Source organism: Zootermopsis nevadensis, unplaced genomic scaffold, assembly GCF_977971745.1.
Source record: "Zootermopsis nevadensis isolate Lab colony 2312 unplaced genomic scaffold, Znev_1.0 Znev_ptg000021l, whole genome shotgun sequence".
NCBI classification, from domain to species: domain Eukaryota; kingdom Metazoa; phylum Arthropoda; class Insecta; order Blattodea; family Termopsidae; genus Zootermopsis; species Zootermopsis nevadensis.
In genome coordinates, this window is record NW_028259153.1 from 16,167,217 (window position 1) to 16,191,165 (window position 23,949).

The window sequence follows — 23,949 nt, forward strand, 5'->3', positions numbered from 1 at the left end:
ATGGCATCTCATTCATTGCTCACATTCATCTTGAGTCTCAAAAAGTTGATTCAGGAGAAAATATTCTCAACATATTAGTTTGAAACTAAAAATTTTCAAGTGAAGATTTCTGTCTTCTGGGTTGTTGCGCTGTGTAGTCTGGTAGATTCATCGCCCTGATGACGGAGGCAGTATTACCTCTGAAACGTTTGTAAACATCTACCAGAAGACAGAAATCTTCATACTCACCGCTGTGAAAACCTCAAATCATACATAAAATTTTCAAGTTACTGCTGAAAGTTCTCCCCGTGCCAAATCACCACGCCATGAATGCGTGAAGACAATTCCATTTGTTCTTAATGCGATAAGATTTCAGGTTCTCACGGTTGCGAGTATGAAGATGGATGTCTTCTGGGATGCTGCAACGTGTAGTCTGATAGACGTTTAACGACGTTTAAGTGGTGCTTGCTGCATTCTTATTCTTCCGTTCCCATAATGCTGTAGGCAGTATGCATCTCAGACACTTAAATAGATATCAATTTGTACAGACCATGTTCTACAGGCTTGCACATGCCAAAACGTATAATTGTACGTTACAGTGTAAGTAAGATAATTATTGCTGTATGGATGCATGGCTTTTAATTTTGCTTACCTGGGTAATGCTTATATTAATGAAAATACTTTGATAATTGTATTTAACTCTTGTGATAATGTAATGATTTGTTGATTGGAAACATACTCATGAGAATTTGATCTCTAGTTCAGTTCGTGGTCTACACAATTAACACCAACTGTACAGCTTACTTTTGGTTTTAAAGTTGTAGGTGTTTTATGTTATGGACACGGTAATGAAATTTCCCTTAAAAGGCAGGGCATTTTTCGACTGGTTGAGTGATTATTAGATTTTCAAGACGGATTCTGTTCCATGGAGTTAGTTTACTTTTTTTTTAAAAGTCAGTATTGCAGAGATTTGTATTTCGAAAGAATGTTGCGACGCTTTAGGTACCAGCATTTCGACTTTTTCATTTATTCTGTGGACCGAAGCAGTCCCTCATGCTGTGAGTTCTTGAGTGTAGGAGTGATGTTTAATTCAGTAAGGACTAAAGGAGCGCCTTTAATCTCATGAGGCCTGCGGGCTGTAGGAGTTAAGTTTTGGCAACCAATAGATAGACGGTAGCATCAGGAGGAGACATTTGAAATATTCAGCATTCCTGTGTAAGGGAGTTTCGAACCGAAATGAGAACCACGGATGAAACTGTAATCTTCTGCCTGATGTGAAGCCAAACTGGTTTAGCGTGAGAAGCATTGCAGTCTCCACACTTTGCTTTACCCAACTCTGTCGTCCGCAAACTTTTAATACAAAATGTGGCTACTCTTCGTACCTGATTGGTCTTGATGTTAAATAATTTAAGATATTATTGTAAACTTATCGTACTACAGACGTCACATTACAGGAAATGTTTTGCCAGATAGAAAATATTTCAGACCAGAGTCGTTGATATTGAATATACCTACTCATATATCTTACTCGTGTTCTCGTGTATGGGGTACCACTGAACCAAGAAAGTAAGACAAAACGCCTTTCTGTTTTTCGTCTTTCGAGGTGTTAACTTGGCTGACACCGTTAACGTGAACGCTCCGACCCTGGAAGACGTAAGGACCATGTTCAGTAGAACGGTTCAACGTGATCGGTGCAAGATAACTTTCAGTTACAAAACGTAGGTCCACGGACCATAGGGGTAAGAGGAAGAAGGAAGGGGTGTAGGGAGGACGATCTTGAGGTTAGTAAAGGCATAAAAGGAGCCGAAACGAAATTCCATGTTTCAAGGTCACAGAAAAATCATGCAATGTTACAACACGAGCAGCGGGATCAGGCGAGTGAAGACAGCTCCGAACTCGCAACGTAGTAAAACTAACATCAATGTACTGTTGGTTTAGAGCCGTGCAGAAATGGGGTCAGGTTAACGTCCGAGCATGGTCTTGGAGCATGCAATTTGATGACGGCTACTATAGTGCCTAATCCATGAAGACAGGAAAAGAAAAAAATTACCGTTTTAAGGTTGGTGTTCAATTTTAAATCCACCGTTAGAGACATTCTAGGACCTCGTAAACCCAATGTGTTCTTATACCGATCGCAGTCTATCTGAAATTCCAAATTGGATAAATATTGAATAGACATTGAGGTCTGGAGTCTAATTCACAAAAGGGGAGACTGAGTCACCTCGGTGAGACAGGACAACCCTGGAGTGTCAGGGACGATAGGCAGGTGGCAGCAGTGGTCGGCTGGCAGAAAGTAACATCTGCATCTCTTGAGGTGTAATCACTATTCATAGCCAGTCTGCGCTCAGTAAATTATCGTGTCTTTTTCAGGCGATAGACGTGAGGAGGTAAATATCGTAAAGCAAACAATCTGCCAGAAAGCTGTCGGCTGCAGCTTCTGTGTCTGTCGTCTAAGGAGCGGGACGGGTTCCGTCAGAGGATGTGAGTTTACGCGCCTCTTCAAAGTTTCATTGTTTTATTGCGCGTTTTATTTGCACAAAGGACATAAATGAACGCAAAATGTGAAAGGCGTGTCTTATCCATCGTAATACATTCTTTCCCACAGGAAGCTAAAATCCTATTTGTTATCTACTAAACGGTAGTCGTACAAAAATGGACTATATACTCGTAGATTTAATTGCGACGAGATAGATTGCACTAATAAACAAGGTAAACTATTTTCTTGCAATTAATGGATTAATTATTCAGTCAAACCTAGGTCGTTTTGTATTCTGCCTTAGGAGGTATAAGGCAACATGTTGAGTCACATTTTTATTACTTTGCATCGTCAAAAAGAACCTCAGCTGTCCATTGGGTTGGAAAGTGAGTCAGTCACAGGTGATCTGGAAACAGAGGTGGCAAAGAGAAACATCTTCTTCTGCTCTTGGAAGCGGACACTGATACTTAAGTTTACAGCCACTGACTTTACTGAATGAGTTAGGTTGGTCCTCTGTTATTCAGAATAATCAGTGGGTTTAATCAATATATGCTACAGGCAGAACCTGACACTGCTGCTTTTATATCAGAAGTTTGAGATTTTCATTTCTGCTTTCCCTCCCTCCACCTTCGTCATTTCGCTTTTCTTTTTCCTTCACCAAAAATGAGTTCGTCAGTCCTGGTCGACAGTTTTATAATTCACGGGGGTGGGATCGAGAAATCGTTCATCTTCTGCAGGTCTTGATCTTCATCTGTCATCTTCTTAATGAGATCCATTCTCATCTTGAGGGAATATGATGGCTGACCTTAATAATGACACTGCCTGGAGGCGGCAGCAGCGCTCCAGGCGGGAGTTCCGTGAATGTGCGTTTGATTGATTTGTTTTGGGCACCTACGAATTATTTTCGAAAGATGGTAACCAGTATTTGGTTTCTTCGCCACTGTGAACAGTGACTGCCTCTTCATCAACGGTAAAAACGGATGGAAGTCCTGGTTTAAATTCTCGTTTAACGACAGAAATTATCCTGTTTACTTCCGCGGACAATTATTTAACGAGAGAACTTTCCTAAGGTGTAATTAATTGTTTTCAAGTATACCACTTCTTTTGATATAGCTAAAGTTTAGGACTACAGGTAGACAAACTAATTGAGCGGTATTCGGACACAGAGTAACTTTACCCTTACTGATTGTTTAAAAAGAAGACTTGTTTTCAAAGAAAATAAGCGAATTCTACCCTGGCCTAGCTCAATCAAGTTCGCACCTTTATATTTTGTTACTCTGAGACTTAATAACATTTAGAATGTAAGTGTTATAAATGTTATCCTCACACTTACGTGTAGGGCTACTAAGTGCTCTGTAACTGAGGTTTCTCTGGTAACAGTGTTGTGTTGTCCTCAACTTACTGGATTTAGTAGTCTTAATATTGTTAGGTATGAGCCGGGATAGCTCAGTCAGTATAGTGACTAGCTACGGGCTGGACGACCGGGGTTCGATCCCCGATGGGGGCAGAGGATTTTTCCTGTAACCTCTGCGTCCAGACCGGCTCTCGGGCCCACCCAGCCTCCTCTACAATGGGTACCGGGGTCCTTTCCCGGGGGTAAAGCCGGCTGGGGCGTGATGCTGACCACTCACCCCCATCTAGTGCCGAGGTCAAGGAAGAGAGGAGCTACACCTCCACTCACCCCAAACGCCTACATGGCGTATAGTGGGACAAACTTTACTTTGTTTTTAATATTGTTAGTTGAAGATTACAGATACGAAGGTCCTTTTCATGTAACCTTCATCCTGTTCTTTGGTCCAGCCTACCTCTTCAAAAACTGATCTAAAATGAAATGCTGACTTTGAGTTTCTCATTTTTTTCAGGCTGGAGCCATCAGCGTGCTGCAATACGAAGCCAGCGCCACGGTAAGTGAGCGTCCTTTAGTTCAATTAGGAAAATGTGAGCGTTGTGCTCGAAATTTTATGAAGGAAGATTACAACTGAAAATAGTGAAGTCTTGACAAGAATGAGAAAAGCGACTGAATTCCTAAAAATAATACCCTGATTGTGGAGGCGGATATGACCTCCGAAACGTTGGACTTTTGTCCAGAACTGGCACGCTGTTTTCCAGAGAATATTTTGATTTATCTGGCTGAAGACAGGGACAGGTGGTTGACTTTGAATACGGTAAAAAGCGGATCATTTTAGACTAAGCTTTTTATTGACTTCTTAAGAAGGACTGTATTTCATTGAGTTAGTTTGTTACTTATTGAGAAAAAATGTTTAAAAATTTACATTTCAAATCGTGATTTTATACCGGTATACATTTTACGTCATGTGCAACTTAAATTATGAAGTTACATTTGTGCTATATAAGTGTCGATAAAATATACAAAACCTGCGTGTTCTAGACTTCACATTGCAAAATTTAAACAAAATCATTTCAGGTTTTCGGAGATGAAACATGCATACATACGGATAGGGAGACACTCACAACCTCCGTCGCGAGCGACTGCTTGATGCCATGAGCGCGTAACAAGTCACAGAACAGTCTGTGGTTTGGAGTGTGGGCAGAGGAGTGTATTCCTTTAATTCTGCCACATTCTTGGCAGGAACACATGAAGCTTGAGTGAAGTGTGTGTGTGTGTGTGTGTGTGTGTGTGTGTGTGTGTGTCTGTGTGTGTGTTTAATTTAATGTTAGTTACAGACGTGTGCACCTGAAATAGATCTGTGACTAGTGCCAGCTAAACTTTGATGGTCGTGATTGATCAAAACATGACGCCGATTAAAAGTTGGGGATACGACAGAGTAGCTGGTCATTCCAAGTAAGATTATTTAAAATTTAAGATAAGTTATTTACAGTTCGATAAATTTTCGGTCTGAGAAACGCAAATGGTTTCGGTCTATTTATGTCTAAATTTAACTGTCGGTTAAAGATACAGATTTATTTATTTTATAACTGTGAAATGTGTGAATTCTCAATGTAAACTCGGCTATAAATCTAAGACTTAAAAATTTTACATTGGAGCTACGATTACACATATTTAGAAGCTGGGTGTACTTTGGCGGAAAGGTTAATTCTGGAGCAAATCGTTTTTAAAGGTGTCAGTAGTGATCTGTTGTCTGAATATCGAGGCAGTGGGTTTCTTCTCAGTATTGCTAGAAAACCACCCAGAAGACTGTAATCAATATTTACACCGCTGTGAGAAGCTCTAAGTTTCTGAAATTACTGTGTCGCAATCTTTTTGCAAAACCGAGCGGACGCTTGAATTGTACTGCGCTGACTTCTTTCTGAAATGCGACTTTTGGCGGCAAAGCGCACTCTTACGCCCGTTCTTTGGCGTCACGTCCATGACCTATCGGTTCTGAATCCGGTCATGTGTACAGAACCACTCGCTTCCATCCAGCATCGAGATTTATGACGCGTGGAGTTTTTGTTTAGGCGTAGAATTTATATTTAAATATTTGTATGTATATATCTAACTAAATGCAAATAAGGACGATTTCTGATTTCTCTGCATTAACGTCTACTGTAGTATGATTAATTTTGTATCATACTGTATTTATGTCTTCAGTAAATGAGAATTTTGCACAGTGAGTTGCTGAAGATAAAAAATTAAGCATTGAGCACTGTTCTTTAGAATCCGAAAGTTGTTCTGTTTCCATTGTCTTTTTGGTCTCCATAAGTTTCGTCCTCCGTTCGGTAGGTAACGAAAAGCTAGCTGGGGACGAGAGTCGCTTTCCATTATTTCCAAATGATTTCTCCAACTTAAATGGCGTATGTTACTCGTCCTACGATGTTAACATTTCCTTGGTGGTCTGATCTGACGAAGCAGAGGTGTCCAAAAATTTTGTTTACATTCATAATTGTGCTATGTTTGTTGCTTGTGTTTCCCTTCTAATTTTATTTTATTTGATCAGTGTGACAGTGTTAGGTGAAGAATACAAATCACGGAGTTTTCCATTAGTGTAATTTTCTCCACGTCGTTCTACCTTGGAACAAAATATTCTGCTGAAATGTAACGATGTATCTTTTCAAACTTCAGGATCCTAAGCATTTTTGGTCAGACCTCAGTCCCATGTTTAACTTGTCCCTTGTCCTGCAAAAGGATATGTTGCTCTAAATCACAGGTGATATTTCAAAGCAACCAGTTTTTTCCCTTTGTATGTCATTCTGTTGTCGTCTCCTTCTCTCTCATCAAGACTTCTGGTCACACCAAGGGAGCTAATGGTCACGTCATCCTGCGGGACGATCTCAAAGAAGCGTTGAAGAACCGAGTCTGTCTATAAAGCAGCGACCAGTCACTCCACTATCACGGAGGAGAATTTATGGCGCTTGTAGGGTAACACAGAGATTTGCGTGTGAAGGAAGAAGGACGACCACTGATGCATCGAGAGACCTCTTCCATTTCTTCTTAGAAACCAGTGAACATGAGCCAAAGCGGTCGCCGGTCGCTTTCTGCACTTCTCCCATCAATCCTGAAAGAGACAGGGCTTTAATTAAACTGCTTATCTATAGGAAAGACACAGAGTCGTGCACTAACTGAACACTTCTCGCCCCTCCAGCACACACCCTGCCCCCTTACCGTGACTTAATGTACAGTCCTTCTATTTATTTATTTATTTTTCTCCTTTTTATGGTTATTTTCTTGTTCTGGGCCTCCAGACACGCCATAATTAAGCACACATAACAGAACACGTGTTCCAAGATACTCACTTAGCTTCAGGCAGTGTAGTTAAACTGAAAGTGGTCCTTATTCATTTTGCTTAAATAAATTATGCATTTTCTCGGAGAAATAGATTATGATAATATTCATTGAACTGACCCAGATTTTGAAACGTTATGTTTTTATTCCTATTTGTGATTTAAAAGATATTACCAGCATACAGTACAGTGACAAGCTTTTTGTGAAAATGGTAAAAAAAAAGTTGGTGTTTTATAATAGTAATGAATTTGTTAACCGGCCGAATATCAATAAGTTCCTAGATACCTGATTTACTTGTTGTTGTGTGTGTGAATTGTTCACTTCCAAATGGGTACTGCATGTTCCATCCATCTTATTCATGTTGATTCAACAACTGTAATAATATTTTACAACATTTATAATTACCTATTTCTTACTTTGTTCTTAGTTCTGAATAATCTATTATGTGTTGAGATAATCATGCCAGAAAGGCTTATTAACATATTTACATAATCGTAGATTTTTGATCTAACAACATAAAGTATTGGGACGTACGTAATGCTTAATGTTTCTCCTCACAGAGATACAGAGAGTTATATTTGGGAGTATGAGCACTAGGCTTAAATAATTTTGCCGGTACGACCTTCTGACATCACGCCCTTGATATGTAGGCCTATTATCTCAGGTCAGAGTATATCTAATTATTGTTTTAAACTAATGGGAAATTAATTTTCGTGTAATGATTTTTTTACTTGATAAACTGTTTCCCTTTCTTAAAACGAGACGTTACTACAAGTCTGTTTGCCTTCAGAACATGAATATCTCTCGGCTGATGTCTGGATATCCCGCAACTTGCATCGAAGTGAACATATATTTTTAAATATATAAAAAGAAATTGTTGGCTGCAGATGCGGGAGTGAGGTTTGAGTTGAGGCAGTTCATCACGTGTCTGGCGCCTGATGGGAGGCACCAATCACAGTTCCAGACGCACCGAACGCGATTTGTCTCTCATTTCTTCTAATTTATAGCTAAAGCGTTCCATTTCTCTAGCCAGCAAGTCAACGCACGGACCGGCAACCCCTGCTTCGCTCTTGCTATATACTGGAGACGGAGAAAATGATAGCAGTTCCTAGCAAACTGGGGAGATATTGGACAGAAAAGAAGGTTTGGCTCTTTGGTGTCCCAAGTCAGAGAAACTTAAAGCCCATGTTAACGAAAGAGTTCTACCCCGAAAAGTACGATAAAGTTGCCACATTCACGAGTTGTTGGATTTTATGGTTTGACGTAAACTCCAAATCAAATGGGAATAAAACTGGCCGTAAAGATTCTGACATTTGATTTGATTTCTGCGTGTTTTTGCAGGAAGTGAATAAACTGAACGCATAATGGAAAGGCAGTTTCAGTGCCTGAACACGTTTTTTGTTAGCGGTATTAACATCTACCCAGAGAGTGTATTAGTTCAGTGGCCAGTTTAATACTCAGAAGTTATAATGTTGATATTTTGTCAAACGATGCGGCCTATTAACAATGGGTAATTATTTATTCTTCCACTTAAGTATATGATTTTACCACCGGACCAAATTTTGTCAAAATGTAACAAACACACCCAACTCAAAATATATTATCAATTCATAAACGGATAAACCTGGTTTATTATTGCATTGCATTAACGGTGTTATTTTAATCCATTGCTCTGTCAAAGTGCTACTGCTTTGAAAATAATGCTACTTTCATTTTTTAAAGTATAAATCTATCGTTTATCGATTTTTGACTAGGTACTGACTCCCTTGTAACTATCCGATCTTCAACTTGTATATGTCGATTGGTCACGTATCCAGTACTGCGAAGCCTGATGAAACATGGAAACACTGAAGTGACGATTTGTGTCGAAAATAAAGACTTCTAGTCTGAACGCTGTAGATAGTGGGTGATGTTATTACCGAGTTTGTCAGCCCTGAAGACAATAGAGCGCCGGGAGAAGCAGCCAGCACAGTGTCTCAGTACGATCACTTTCGTTACAGTGCCATGGTGTCAGCTTCAGTTCTTGATCATATAGAAAACATGTTTGAGATACTAACACACTGTCACCCTGTTTTACTCTGCATATTCAAATCTTATTGCATGAAATCCGAAGCGTTCAATGTAAATACCTAAAGTTACCTCAAACGTCGCAACCTCGTCAATCCCCGAAGCCATACTGCCCAGTCTTCACACATTTCCTGAGTGGGAACGTGTAGATGGTTGGTTGACAGATGAAGAGCAGAGTTGAGGTAATCCGAAGCAGATGACGGACGGAAGCGCGTGATGACAGATTCATGACCATAACACATGCCTGAGTCTCGCAGCAGCGATCCCTTTGCTCCTATGAGACACAAATCGTGGTATGGATCGCAACCCGGGGGTCGTTGGCCTCTGTTAAGAACGAGACATTTCAATACGACGTGCTGTATTCCAGCTTCGAAATGCGTTAGTCGTGGACGAAAATTGGCAGAAACGACGGAATTTTGAATTGTGTATTAGAAAATGCTGAGGCTATTAATTTTCGAAGTTTAAGACATAATTTAGAGGTTTCCTGCTGGGGGGTGGGGAAGCTCGTCTGAATGATATTTAAGAATTCATTCCGTACCGCAAAGAAAACACCGTAGCACGTTTTTACAAGGAGATAAACTTGTTAATGCTGTGTAACTAACTGATTCCTGTTTATGGTGACAATCATGTGAAACACATACACGCATATACGCATGTGTGTGCAGGTATGAATAAATGTCCGCGCCCTCTTCATCTGCAGGTTCGCGGACTTAATACACTGAATTAGAATTACTGAATCACGCCCACTGTCTTGTGTCATGGGCTGGTCGGACACTGGAGGCTAACCGTCTGTTTTTGCGTTTCGAAATAGAAACCTGCGAGGTACTAAATCCTTCACTGGTACAGTTGAGAGGAAGGAAAGAAACTGCCGCTATGAGCTTTGTTATGCCTTGACTGTAGGAGAACGTCATCAGCCTACAGCCCATTAGTAATAAAATGTGCATTTTGTATGACAACTTCCTGTTTAAATGATTAACGTGTAATTTGAGTGATACGAGTTGGAAATTATAACCTTGAGGTTTTCACTTGCAAATGGAAGGTCAGACAGGGGTTAATAACTCTGTCAAATTTGTCCAGGAACTCTGCACATGCCCAACATTCTGTCTTCTCGATCACATTTTACTTTAAGAGGGCCTACATTTTAGAGCCGACCCGTTTTGTTTTAAGCCAGGCCGTGGTATAGTCACGTACAAATAAGACTGGAAACGTATTTTCTTCCTTCGTTGCTTCAGATCTTGACAATTTTGTTCTTTAAGACATTTTTTCCTTCGCGCGTTTCTTTATTCCTATTTCACTTTTGGTGTTTCATTTCTTCATGTAATCGTCTTTGCCTTTGTCTCTCTACATTTATTTTCAAACGTAAATGTCGCAAAATTTCACCTGCTCTTAGCTTGGTATCCGTGTTTCACAGGCTTGCAAGAAAGTTTTAGAAAACGGAAAAGAAATTATAACAAGACGAACTAGTTGGAATGTGGCAGAACTAAGAAGAAGATGTAGAAATAATTATAATAGGCCTATTTTATATAGTTTTCGGATTTGCATATTCTTCAGCTAAAATATCGCTCGGTAAAGATTGTTAATTTACGATTACATGGCTGTGAGGAAGATATATCCCGAACTGAAATTGGCCTTCCATCTTGTAGCGAAGATTTCCTACACACAATTTTATTGTAATCCATTAAACCATTTGGGAGACATGGCATTCGGCCGCATTGAGTGGAGGCTCCGTTGTCTGAAAATTCTCTGCACTGTTGTGTACCGCGGTGACGCCTATGCCTCATGACTGACAGCCCTTCCTGTCTGTCAGTTTCTTTTCCTTCGCAGTTTTAGCAGAGATTACAAAGCCCCTCCCACACAAGGCAGTAATGAGCACACGCTCACAACTACATAGGTTATTAATATTTCACTCTCAAAGAATGATACAAGAAATTCTGGTAACAACTTACGACGCCCACTTTCATTTTGTTGTTCAGTCCGTACCAGTAAAGCTTAACAAGAATTATAAATTATTATTATTATTATATATGTAATTTAGTGATCCACTAATACTAGTGCATATTCCATGTTATTTTAAATTTGCTAGATACCACCTCACATTCGAACTATTTAATATTTTATATAGATACTGATCTTTAAGATTTTAAGGTATGTTAAGATGACCTCCGTTCAATAATTCACAAACCAAGCTCCAGAGTCATTAATCAGTTATCACCGTCAGAGTAAAAAGAGTTTAGCCCAGTTGCTATTTTTAAGGCATTTTTATTGTATTTGTAATACCTTTAACAAATCTAAAAGTGTTTTAAATTAAAGTTGTAAATTTTAATCAGGTATATATTGTATCGCAGCATAAACTTTTATACCTACGAAAATGCATGTTTGAGAAGGTTAGTACAGTTTTTTTTTCTGTAAAGCAGATGCGAAACTTAATGTTAAGAGATTATAGTGCAGATCCCACGTGCTAAATCTGATCGTAATCCGTTAAGTAATTTAGAAATTAAAAATTCGAATTTACAGGTGGACTAACCAAAGTACAGGTAAACTTCCTGGCCATTTCTACAATTTATCATAATCCAGGGAGTTTTGTACAAATATAATATTAGAATAGATCTTAAATAAATGGGACATGGGGGTGTGAACTCGACTCATCAAACCCAGGGTGGAGAACCCAGAGGCGGGCTATTGTGAGTACAGTAAAACGTCTTCGGGATCTGGAAAGCCGACAGGCCTAAATTCGTTGACCACACGAAAGGCTATTAGTTTCTGAAGGACTCTGTTCCATGGAGTTATACCAGATAAGGTTCCAACAGACAGACACACCTGTAAATATTTCAGTCTGGTTCTATAATCCAAGCGATCTTTATTTCAGCGAGTTTAAAACGATAGCTTTACCTACTCTGTGTCAGGTACTGGTATTTGATGGGAGTTCTCCAGTGAGCGCCTGGAGACACACTGCCCGCAGAGCCCCCCAGAGAACATGAATCGACCACTAGTACAGTTGGAAGGGCATCGCTTTATCTTTTGTGTTCTTCTTCTTTTTTTAATGGCACTGTGAAAACTGGAGGTGATGTGTGGCCTATTTAAAATGATGCTCTTGCTGATGGCCGCGACATAACAACGAATGGCACACAAAGCGATATGAAGTGACGTGACAGTGCAGACAATTACATAATGAAGAACTTATCAATTTATACTGCCCACTTACATTGTTAGGATGGTTGAATCAGCAATGATAAGATGAACGAGGCATGCAGCATGAATGTGGACAAGTGATTAAGAATTTATGGCCCAAGCAGTGTTATTAGTAAAAGCCACTTGTTGGTGAAGGGATTTTGGTACGTGTTGTTGCACACACTGGGCAACAGTTAGCCCCAGTGTGCATCACGAATAGTCAGGACACACATTAAGACCCATCAGAGACAGGTGGTGTGCAGTGCTTGTTATTGTCATTGAAACCATGTTCATTGTGATGGCTTGTTTAACAAAACCAAACTCACGAGTATTTACGTTCAGAAGACGAGGGTCCATCTTGCGAGATAACAACAGTACGTTTGTTTGAGACTCGCAACCCCATTTGTCGTAAACTTCTCTCGTCACGTGATGTGGCTGACCAGAGCTACTCCATCCGATCCAATTCCAATAGGACCACTGCTGCTGGCACCCTCGTCTCAGAACAGCCGTAGAATCATTGTCACGGCATAAAGTCCAGTCCGTTCCCTGTAGTCGTAAGATACAGGTTCCTACAGCCGTTCCGTGACCACCGCACATAGTTTACCGCAAACTGCGATGGCTACAGGATGCTGTCTAATGGAAAGTTGTCGATAGAGTGTGTATTTCACGAATTTTATATTATTTATTTCCGAGTTCTTTTGCTCATTCGTTCCGCCGTTTTATTTTACCCTGCAATTTTCGTCTTGTGTTATTATTAATAGTCATACTGATTGATCTTAATATTACTTAATTAGTTGCTTTATGAAAAACTTTAAGATACATTACGTCATTAGGATGCGTGCTAAATGAAAATACTTGAGAAGTGGCATGCAGGAGTTCCCTGGTCGAGGTGATATTTCCCCTAGAGTTGATACTTGATCACCGGAGATGTAGCTTTGTCAGAGTAACGATGCTTGGAGAAACTGATTGTGAGAGGTTGGTAAGGCAGTGTCGGTAGCAATTACCCAGCATACGCTAGCAAATCCAATCACACCAGGAGTTGAAACACGTCCGTAGCAAAGACGTTAATACCTGCCTTCGCAATGCATCATGGGATTAGGAAACGTTGTACTCTCAAATAAACTGCATTACAACTTGTCCACTTGGATAAGTGACGAGGCATTTCCAGCCGTGGATCCAAGTTAGGTTGTATCCTCATTCAAAGACACCGTACCAACTAAAGATGTTCATTTATTTTGTTCATCCGAATTTCAGCGAGGCATTTCCAAACTTAGACCGAAATGTAGGTTGTATTATATTTTAATACCGCTGTATCAATTGTAGAGGTTATTTAGCGTCTGTAGTTGAAATAGTGTGACTATGGAATGTCGGTGGCATACGACGTCTGTACTTTCTATGCAACTTAATGTGTTTATCAATCAGGAACACAAGTTACGCCTGAACATATTTCACGTTAAGCTATCAGAGTGATGAAATTAAGGAGGATGGCATGCATGCAAGCATAATGGACTTGGAAAATGCCGACAGAATTCTAGTCGGAAAATCTGAAGAAAAAAAAAAGCCACTTGTTTGACCTGGGCATAGAAGGGAGTGATTTATATAAAGCGAAAAATGTACTTTCTTGCTGGATGTGCTTTCATTCTAATATCGTGGTCTCTCGTTCCACAGATTATGTATTTAATCGTCACAGGCTTGCCTCTTAGTGCTTTAATCATTTTCATTTTGTGATCGACATATCAGTGATCAGTGTCACTTCTGTTTTTAATAAGTTATAAGTGAAACCGATGTCAACATTTATCTTCTAATAATTTAAATTAATGGACATTGTGCCGGGATGTAAATACACAAACAAAGAAGCCATGTGTCGTCTATATTAGACTTAGCACGGAAATGTTCCATTAAATTTACCTGTTTGTAGATTTTTATATTTAATTCAGTTTCAGAATAAGTGTGTGAGAAGAAATACAGTTTACATTATGCCATTAATATTTCTTCAAGATGATTATCCAGTTATGAACGTAGCTTCTTTCTGCCCCCACTCTGTATAAAGAAATAAACAGGTTAGCAGCATATATCAGTGGTAAGATTTACATCCGACACACAGTAACACTTCAGCTGTTTGATTCAGGTGGACAGGTCACCCCGGGTGACAGCGGGCGATGGATCTTCCTGCCATTGTTTCAGCCCTTGTTATCTGCTCAGCCTATTTGCTTCGGAAACGCTAACGGAATGAGAAATCAAAGGTTGAGTGATGTATTGGGCCAAGTCACGGAGTTTTCACTTGTATCCTAATGGGATAACAAAATGAGTGGAGTCTATTCTTTTTGTAGGACCACGATGCCTGTAGACTATTGAAAAAGTGAAGGAATTCTGTGAAGAAAATGGATTGCATGCGAAACGAACATGCCGAATAAAGAAAGGAAGATGTTTATCGAAAACTTCGACGTAAATGCACTTCGATAAAAAAATCTATGTAAAGAAACAAAAAAGTACAAATAAACAAAGAAACAGGATTTAGAGTAAATTTATAGTGGCGCAAGCATTTCTCGCGCCTGTGTGAACTTACTTCCGATGACGGAGAAATAAAAAGCATGTTCTAGGAGACAATAGTCAGCATTAGAATTACCAGGCAACCTTCACATTAAAGTGTCTCCTTCGTGCTTTCTTTTTACGGAGTCCGTGTAATGAATAAACTACTAGGAGGTAGTTCGTTTCTCTGCATGTATCCAACTAATATCTACGTTTAATGATATTTATTTGATTCGAATAAATTTACTGTGGAGGGAGTTCGAATTTTATTAAATTAGATTTATCAAAATTTGCTTATCTTAAAAATTAATAAAAAGACCGAAGTAGCCCGGCTAGTTGGTACGGATAAACTCGAACATAGAGTGGACAAATATCTAGAATTGAGACATGTAATAACAGAAGAATAGAAATCACCATGTTGTAATATGTGCAAAAATATTACTGCAGAAACTTAATAAAAATTCGCCTCAGTACAAATTTGATAGCTAATGTCGTTCCCAGTTTGTCAGTTTGAATAGAACTGTGTCGTAATTTAAGTGTCGCTGTTTGTGATTTCGCATGCGGATTGATGGTCCATGTATCTTTGGGCCGCTGTCTGTCGGCTCAGTTGAGTGCTCGTCTGTTCAAAGCGAGTGTCAATACTCCGTGTATAGGCCGGTACACTCACTCTATGACTGACTGCTATAAAAACCGTTAAATATTACCAGCGCCGCATGTGTCAGCTAAAAGTAATTGCGAAAAATTAACTGTCAGTGTTTATTTGAAGAGCGTAGATGTTTCAGAGCTAGAACGGTCTAACACATGCGTGGATGTATACTAACAGATGTTTGTTCATTACCTCCCGTCGTTTGAACCTGTCCATCATATATTCCACTTGACTGTTGTACTGACAGTTGGGAGCAAGTTTGGATTTATCCACTGTCACCATGAAGATGAAAATGGATGTAATGTGAACGGTGATGGATTTGACATGGATGTGGGAACATCCACTTCCAACATTGCTCTTCCAAATATTCACACTTTCTGTGGTAGAGGGTTTTGTTACCAGAGATTCTGTCAGCAATCCAGATACTCAGCCTGTCAGTGGTATATCGCTGAGACACGTACTGAGTACTCGAATATTTGTGTTGGTAAGTCTGTTAGCAACAGAGAGTTCGTCATATACCTCTAGTGAATTGGTAAGTAAGTCGGGTTTTTGGTCACTTAACGAATTACTTAGGTTTCCAGTCATTTTGTCAAGATTTGTCAACCAATCATATTGTTAGCTACCGAGTTCAATTAGCTTTTCAGATAGTAACTCAGCAAAGCTTTCAATAAATCAGTATGGTAATAGTCAGTCAGTAAAGTAGGTAGTGATGCAATCAGTGAGCCAGTCACTTAGGTCATTAGTTAATTAATGCCCACGTTAATTTACGAACAAAATATGCCTGTTACAGTTTTCAAACTGGCAATAGAGCAAACATAAATTAAACAAGTATCATAAGAAGTTGAAAACGAAACTATTGCAAATTATTTATTACAATTTCATAATATTTCGGGGTGATATTAATCAAACATAGCTGATACCTTGCTGTCCTCAAAATTAACTAATTAATTACCATGGAAGGAGAACTCGCGCAGTTGAAACTCCACGTCACAGGGCCGCAATATAATTCCTTCCCTAATTTATATCTCTAGTGAGTGTGTAATGAACAAAAGGTAATTTACAAGGTAGTTATCGGCTCGAACCCATAAATATTGGAAATATTGCAAAAAATATTTATCACGTGAAGTAAACGCGCACATAAAACGATTCGCGCGTAAAACCATAGCTGTGTGGGCGTTTGTTTATTTGTAGTTGTAGCGGTTCCCAATACAGCACAGCGCCAATTAATACTCGTTTCGGGTAGCCACATATTTTGTTGATTAGCTCACAGCAGCGCGCAAAACCCTTTTGTCGAATCCACTCCCACCATCCCACCCCCTTACAAACAAGTGTATCAAACAGTCCTAGATGATTTTTAACAAGTATTAAAATCACGTGGCCTTCGCTTGTTGTATTTTAGGACCCCAAAGGATCATCTCATATCTGTTTAATACTGTCCGTATTACAAGTTTGTGTGCGTATATCATACCGAAAAATTTTAGAGATCAAATTTCATAATTAGCTCTTTTCGTTGCGAAAGCATAGTATTTCGAAAATATTCATATTCTCATTGCTTTTAAATTTTTTAAAATAAGAACTGGAAACGAAATAAGAAAAATATAAATGAGTTAAAGACTGAGAGAAAGAAACTGGAGTGGAGGATAAAAATGAGTGAAATAGAGGAAGAGAAGTAATGCAAGAAACAAAAAAACAAAAAAAAACAAAAAACGAATGGTAGAAAGGACGGCTACTTGTATTTTCGGGGGACAAAGTGGATTTAACCGGCTCATGACAGTATAATATGGCGGGGATTTGTGAACACGGTAATGAAACTTAGGGTTTCATAAAAGCAGGTAATTTCGTGGCCAGATAAGCAACTATCTACTGTTAAAGTGCACCCTGAGCGATGACGATGGATTTAGAGTGTTAATGCAATACTCGTCTGCATTGTGTGTTTATGTTCGGTTAATAATTCAACACGGTGACGTACTTAAGTGAATTTTAGTTCAGTCCCTGGAGCCAGCACGAAGTAACGTAATGTATTTTATGGAATACGAAATATTTCGAAAATGTTCGACATGAAGATTAGGACTTCTGCAGATAGTTGAACCGGAATTATTTCCGTTCAAATTATGCCAGTAGTTGAAAGAAGAGTATGGAAAATTATGACATTGATAGATATTTATTTGTCCATAATAGCTAATTCGCTTTTACTTTACAGAGGTTTTCTTTATGATGGGTTATTTTAAACGTACACAAACATGTCCTGAACGGTTTTATTTTCTGTACATGTGATATAAAAGTGAAAACTTGTTAAGTGTTTCTTGCGAAATTTGTGTGTGCGTATTTTATATTATGAATTATTATTAAAATATATCCAGCCTCTTTTCATTGTCATTTTGGCTTCAATTTTTTTGAACTTGGTGTCTGGATGTAGGCTTAGAAAATACGCTGAAGTCAGGCATTTATTTCATGCAAATTTGTACCTCGTCAATTACGGCCTTTGTGAAGCCGTTTGCACTACTGTTCACGAGAGACTAATGAACATAATTAAATGTAGGCCTGTACTAATTTTAGAAAGCTTTTAACATAAAGGAATAAGTCTTTATAGGCAGGCATAGGCTATATAATTTTTATTTTCAACACTGAAATTTACATTATACCACTGTTTTCAAACTATTTGTCGCGACGTTCTCAGATAAGATTAATTTATGCACAATTCACGGTAATTTGCAAAGCGTCGTAAAAGCAGCAACATCTGTTTCTGACCTAGTTCTTTTGTCTTTCAACGTATGCGCAATTCAGTCTTAATTTTTGTTATGATTACGCTGTTCAGTTCTAACAGGTTCTACTTTCATTATGAGTAATATTTTAATGTTTGTTATATTCTACTGCATTTCAGAGTCGCCATTTTAATATGAATGACATAATTTCATGTCACTTCTGTCATTTATTACACGTTCCTAAATTGTCATTAATCTATTAAATGTTTCTATGAACTGTATTACATTTTACAACAAATATACGAATGAAAACACAACGGATAATGAAGAACAATGTGAACACAGTTAATTAATTTATGCACGTATACACGCGTCAAAATTGGAGGTAAAATTTATTTGGTGTAATGAGGTATTGAAGTATGTTTCAGTATATCTCGACGTGATGGAATTGGTAAAGAGTGTAATGTAGGACATTAGCTATATCTCTCAATGGTAATTGTCCCTAGCTCCATGATTTCCTATCTTCCTTTTATTATTATTCTACTTCTCAATCCCTTCTTATCTTCCATCTTCCCTTCCAGCTTATTCTTCTTACATTTTTTACCATTCTTATCTTTATTTTCTCTCTTGCTTCTTCTATTCTGCCATCTCATCTTTATCAGTAGCTTCTTCCTCTTGTCTCACTCTGATTTCCTTAATTCGTTTCCTTCTCTTTAGCAGTAACGATCTAGTATGAGAATTTTTCCGAGATGTTTTAAGAATGCGTGGAGCCACACCTCCAGTCGCCTTTATGTCTGTATGGCGTGATTGTTTATTTAAACACCGTGGGATACCGTTTCTGATTTTCCGTTCTGACTCGGATACCGGCAATTTCAGCTTGTATATCTGGTTGTTTTCCTCAGTTCCTCCGGGCATCATATTTAATATTATCCACAGGATACTACCGACTTACTTGCTCAAGAACGGAGAACATTAAGACGAAATATTGGCAAGGGCGTGATAGGAAGCAAAAGTCGAAGTTAACTGTCGCACTTTTGTCGTCTGTGTTTCGAAAATGGGTCGAGGACCGGTTATTACTTATTTTAAACTAAAAAGGTTGTTTAGCGCCCATTGTCACACGATGATAATTGTATGACGAATATGAAATCTTTTCGGAGAGGGCGATACAGTCGCATTGCAAAGTAATAAGTCAACTGGGCTTTAGATTCAATGAAGGGTAGAAATAATATAGAAAGAAGGAATGCAGAAATAAATGTAGGGACGGATGAAGATAAGTGAAAGGAAGAATGAAAAGAGAAAGAAACAAAGATAAAAGTAAAACTGTTATTTATAATCTGTAATTTTTGCAGTTCAGCGTGTTAATATTGAGCTCTTTCCGTTTCGAACTAACGTGTAGAACAGTGGCTTGTTTATTATTGAACGGAGAAGCACAATATGGAACCTCTGTGAATTTCGTTGTAGCTAACTGAAATCAGCAATCGAGTCACAGGAAAATCGTTTTAAACCCGGTTCAGGAGGGATAATCCACTTGGTGCTACCCTCTCACCCCACAAAGAAAAATTAATTGACCGCCGTTTTTTAATTTGGTTTCAAACAAATAAACTACAAAAGCGACATGATTTTTTGGCAGTGTGTTTTGTAACATTTGGTGAACCGTGGTGCTGTGGTGATGGTAATAATGCCTTTTAACTCTAGGCACTGATTGCTTACTCTGCCCTGGTCTTGTTGATTTGCGACACGGCGTGGTTTTTGCGGGTATAAACATGCAACATATATTGTGCTTACCACACACTGAAGCTAGCAGCTACACCGATCGGGGTAGTTCCCCTCACGCCAGATCGGAGTGAAGTGAGGTATAGGTGTGTAGGTAATCCGATATCTGTAAATAATTACAACTTGGTTTCGTTATATATACTTCAAGTTAACATGTAATGGCGATTCTCTGCCTGCCAACAGTATCGGAGAGGAAATATGTACTCCAGATTTATAAAGAAATTTCTCGGTGTAATCTTTGCTATTTCTCATACCTCACGGTGTTATGGGAAACTTTTGTTGCACAGTTGGTCTCACTGCATTGAGCCAGACATTATTTTTATTATATTTTTGTGTTTGTCATCATGAGCCCGTTCCAGAAATGTTATAAAATTCAGTTTGACCTTGCAAATTTGAAATTGGAGTTATAAATAACTGTTCCGCAATAAAATTAAATTCTCCCGATAACTTCTAGTGTAGAATCCAAAGTAAATTTAATCGAAAATTGGCGAGTAATTCCAGACATGAAAACATTCGGATCTTCACATCTTCTTTTGTACGTCCTTTTGATGAATATTATAATCAAATGTGTCTCTTGTGATTTTTCTGTCTTCCCAGACGAATGATGTAAGTTGAATCAGGCAAGAATCACTTCATTTTAAATCAGAGATTCTGAACGTTTGGCAAACTGTGACAACATTCACATTTTCTTATGGACTATCGCTTCGCCGGGTTATAAATGACGACAGAGGAGGAACTTCGTGGTAATATATTAACATTTATACGGTATTTTCGAAAAATGGTGTATATAAGAATACCTAATAATTTATTTTAAAAAAAATCCGATTTATTTTTAATTATTAGGTGTGTACTTAGAATTAAATATGGACTGCTTTTATTCAGAGCCACATGGTAATATAAAAATGTACACAGTCCTTACAACACACGTCGATTGTTCGCTTGGTCGAGAACTTAGAAATTTATTGTGTTCGATAAACACGACAGTCTTTCATATAATCCGCGCAGTTGAAGGAATGTCGTTAAACATACTTCGAACAGATTAACGGGTAGATATTTCACCATTTCAAACGATTTGTCAGTTAATAGCCCCTGTTTTTATTTTAATGAAGCATTCCTTGTTAAGTGGGAAGTTAGGTGAGTCTCAGTGGAAGGGTGCCAGAGGGGGTATCGTGACGTCACTGCGGACAGCTGCATGAAGAGGTATCGATCAGTCACGCTCATCTTGCAGTCTTAGTTCCTGTCCAATCTTTAGGACAGTATTGACAGCTCAGGCGGATAGCGTACGTAAGATGTCTCTGAGCAGCCGTTGATGGTGTTTGTAGTCTCATTTCTTCGGAGGTTAATGAGGGAATCTACTATGATGTTAGCAGGTCATGGAAAATAGAAACGCGACCAAACATCACAGCACATATGCTTCGTATTCTGGATATTCCGGGCCCAAATCTCGGCCCGCAGATCAGTTATCCTGAATGAGATCTAGTTTTCCCCAGTGTCTCCACGAAAATGCCGGGACAGAATTTAAAATTTGGCCACGACCGTTTCCTTCCATATAGTTTATAATTCATTAATTATCGTATCTTTGTATGATATGAGGTTTTCACAGCGGTGAGTATGAAGATTTCTGTCTTCTGGGTTGTTGCGCTGTGTGGTCTGGTAGATGTAGTATGTGTTTTATCTGGAAAACGATAACACACGTTGAGAGAGTTTGAGACCTGGGTTCTGAGCAGATTATTCGAATCTGAGAGGTGTGAAATGTCAGGAGATCGGAGAACAGCTTCTCGAAATCTTTTCGGAGTGATAAAATCAAGATCGGTGGTTGCATTAAAATGGTGCTGGGGCAATGGAAAGGTCTGGTTGAATGAAATCGCGAAAATGTTGAAAATTCGGACTGCGATTCTAATAGAAAAGGCTTGTAATATGAGAAGAAATTCTGATATCCCACAGCGACCGGTGGATGGATAGCTAAGGCAGATAGGTAGACAGACAGACAGACAGGCGGAGGAACAAACACATAAAGAAGAAATGTGAAATGCAGAAAGTAATAAACAGAGAAATATTTGGACTGGAAGAGGGAAAACAGAACAGCAGGGAGAGAAAATAGATCTGGGATGAGATCATAAACAGTTAAGATACCAGCATAGATTATTACATTTAAGGCTTTATAGACTGTGGGTTTTGTCTCTTCTAAAATCTCTTTCTTTCCAAGTTTAATATTCGTTCTCGAAATTTTTGTTACGTAGGAAACCACTACTTCGTAAACCTCTACTTGTACCTAAGTCAGTATGTAAGGTCCGCAGTGTGTATTTGTCTCTGCATGTCTGAGCCCCTGTATATTGACAGTGTGTCTATAATATGGGACTTCTAGTCCAGAAGTGTATGGGCACAGTTCAATGTGAAAAATGCACTCATGGGTGATGAATAATGCAACAAGGCATCTACAGAGAGGATCTGGTGAGGGCTTCAGGGGAATCCCCTCCTCTTGTGACGTGCCAGGTCGTCATCCCCTATCTACCGCCACCCTCCGTACGACCTACCCTTCTATCAACCATTCGTGTAAAACAGCAAGACTAAATCAACACGTAATTTGAGTACATGTGTATGATCAGCAGTTGTGAGTACTATATAAGGGGACTCTTAATAGACACACATGCATTGGAGGGGAGAGGAGACGTTTGCACTTGTTGGCTCTTGGCTACAAAGTTTCAACCCTATCTTTGACGTTCTAAGACTTCACGCATTACTGTTTATTGTTTCTTAAGCTATTGTCCTGTTTTTCTCTCAGTAATTAGGCTCTGAAAGTGTTTGAAGTAAGCAAATTAGATGACATATTCTGGACATGTAAAATTTAAACAGTAATCTTACCTGTTCTAAATGTGTGTGCAGTATATTTTTTGTATCGACTTCAGGGTGCCTTCAGCAACGATGACAGTTCGCTGATGTATCAAGCTTGCCAGTTCAGATAGCAGCGGTAAGCTATCCATTCGCAGTATGGTATTTCCCTTGTCGGAGAAATTGGCTGCAAGAAGTGGTTCTGAGGCTGTGATTTTTGTGATTTCAGAGCTCTGGTACACTCAGTACTGACAAAGTAACCTTACGTTTCATAAGCTGAATGAATCTGCTCCTCGGACTGAGGCGAACATTTTCTTCAACCACTGGGGTCGTGGGTTCAAGTCTTACTCAAGGCACGGATGTTTTCTGCGTTTTTCTCTGTTTTAATGTACAGGTAGAGGCTTTGCGACGGGCCTCTCCATGAGTCTTAACAAATACCTAAAAGGATTTATCTCAATTAGAACAGGCTAGAGGGCAAAATCCGTGGAAGTTGAAGATGAAATTTGAATTTAAGTGAACGAGTGATGGAGGAACCTATTTATATTTGTGCCACATATTACAGCTAAATGTTTTTTTTTCAACTATTGGCATACTTGAAACTTTAAAGTGTATGTATATTCTTTGTAGATATGAGTTATTCATTATTTTGTTAATATTTTCGGCGGGAACTGAGTTAATGAGCTGAACCGAGTCCATGTTATGATGTTACAGTTCTCCTGCACTGTAAACCAGGTACATGTGTGAACTTTCCCTACAGAATAGCACATGAATCTCAAAAAATTCAATAATAAATATTACAGCATTCAAAATGTTTAAACATTTGACCTCATGATTTTTCAGAGGAGAAAATAAAGTGTAAATCGTCCAAAAATATCCGGAGAACATAACTTCGAAAACAATTTCGTTACTTTATTATAAATTATTTTGATATTATCTATAAAAATACGTGTCAACTGTGTAGACCTTCTCGTTTCGATATGTTCGGAAATGAAGATACAGAAAAACTACATATGTAGAGTGAGGTCTCAGGTTCTCACGGCGGTGGGTATGAAGATGGCTATATTCTCGGTTGTAGCTGTGTGAAGTCTGGTTGATA

At 38.8% G+C, this 23,949-nt stretch overlaps 1 long non-coding RNA gene across 2 annotated transcripts in view; it reads left to right on the plus strand.

Annotated features, from left to right (window-relative positions):
* The window catches only part of LOC147873202 (uncharacterized), a 274,215-nt gene that overhangs the window by 113,507 nt on the left and 136,759 nt on the right, over window positions 1-23,949 (plus strand). For both annotated transcript variants that reach the window (XR_015536128.1, XR_015536127.1), the window contains exon 2: window positions 4,318-4,359. This is a non-coding gene — a long non-coding RNA (uncharacterized LOC147873202). The remainder of the gene's footprint in view (window positions 1-4,317; window positions 4,360-23,949) is intronic.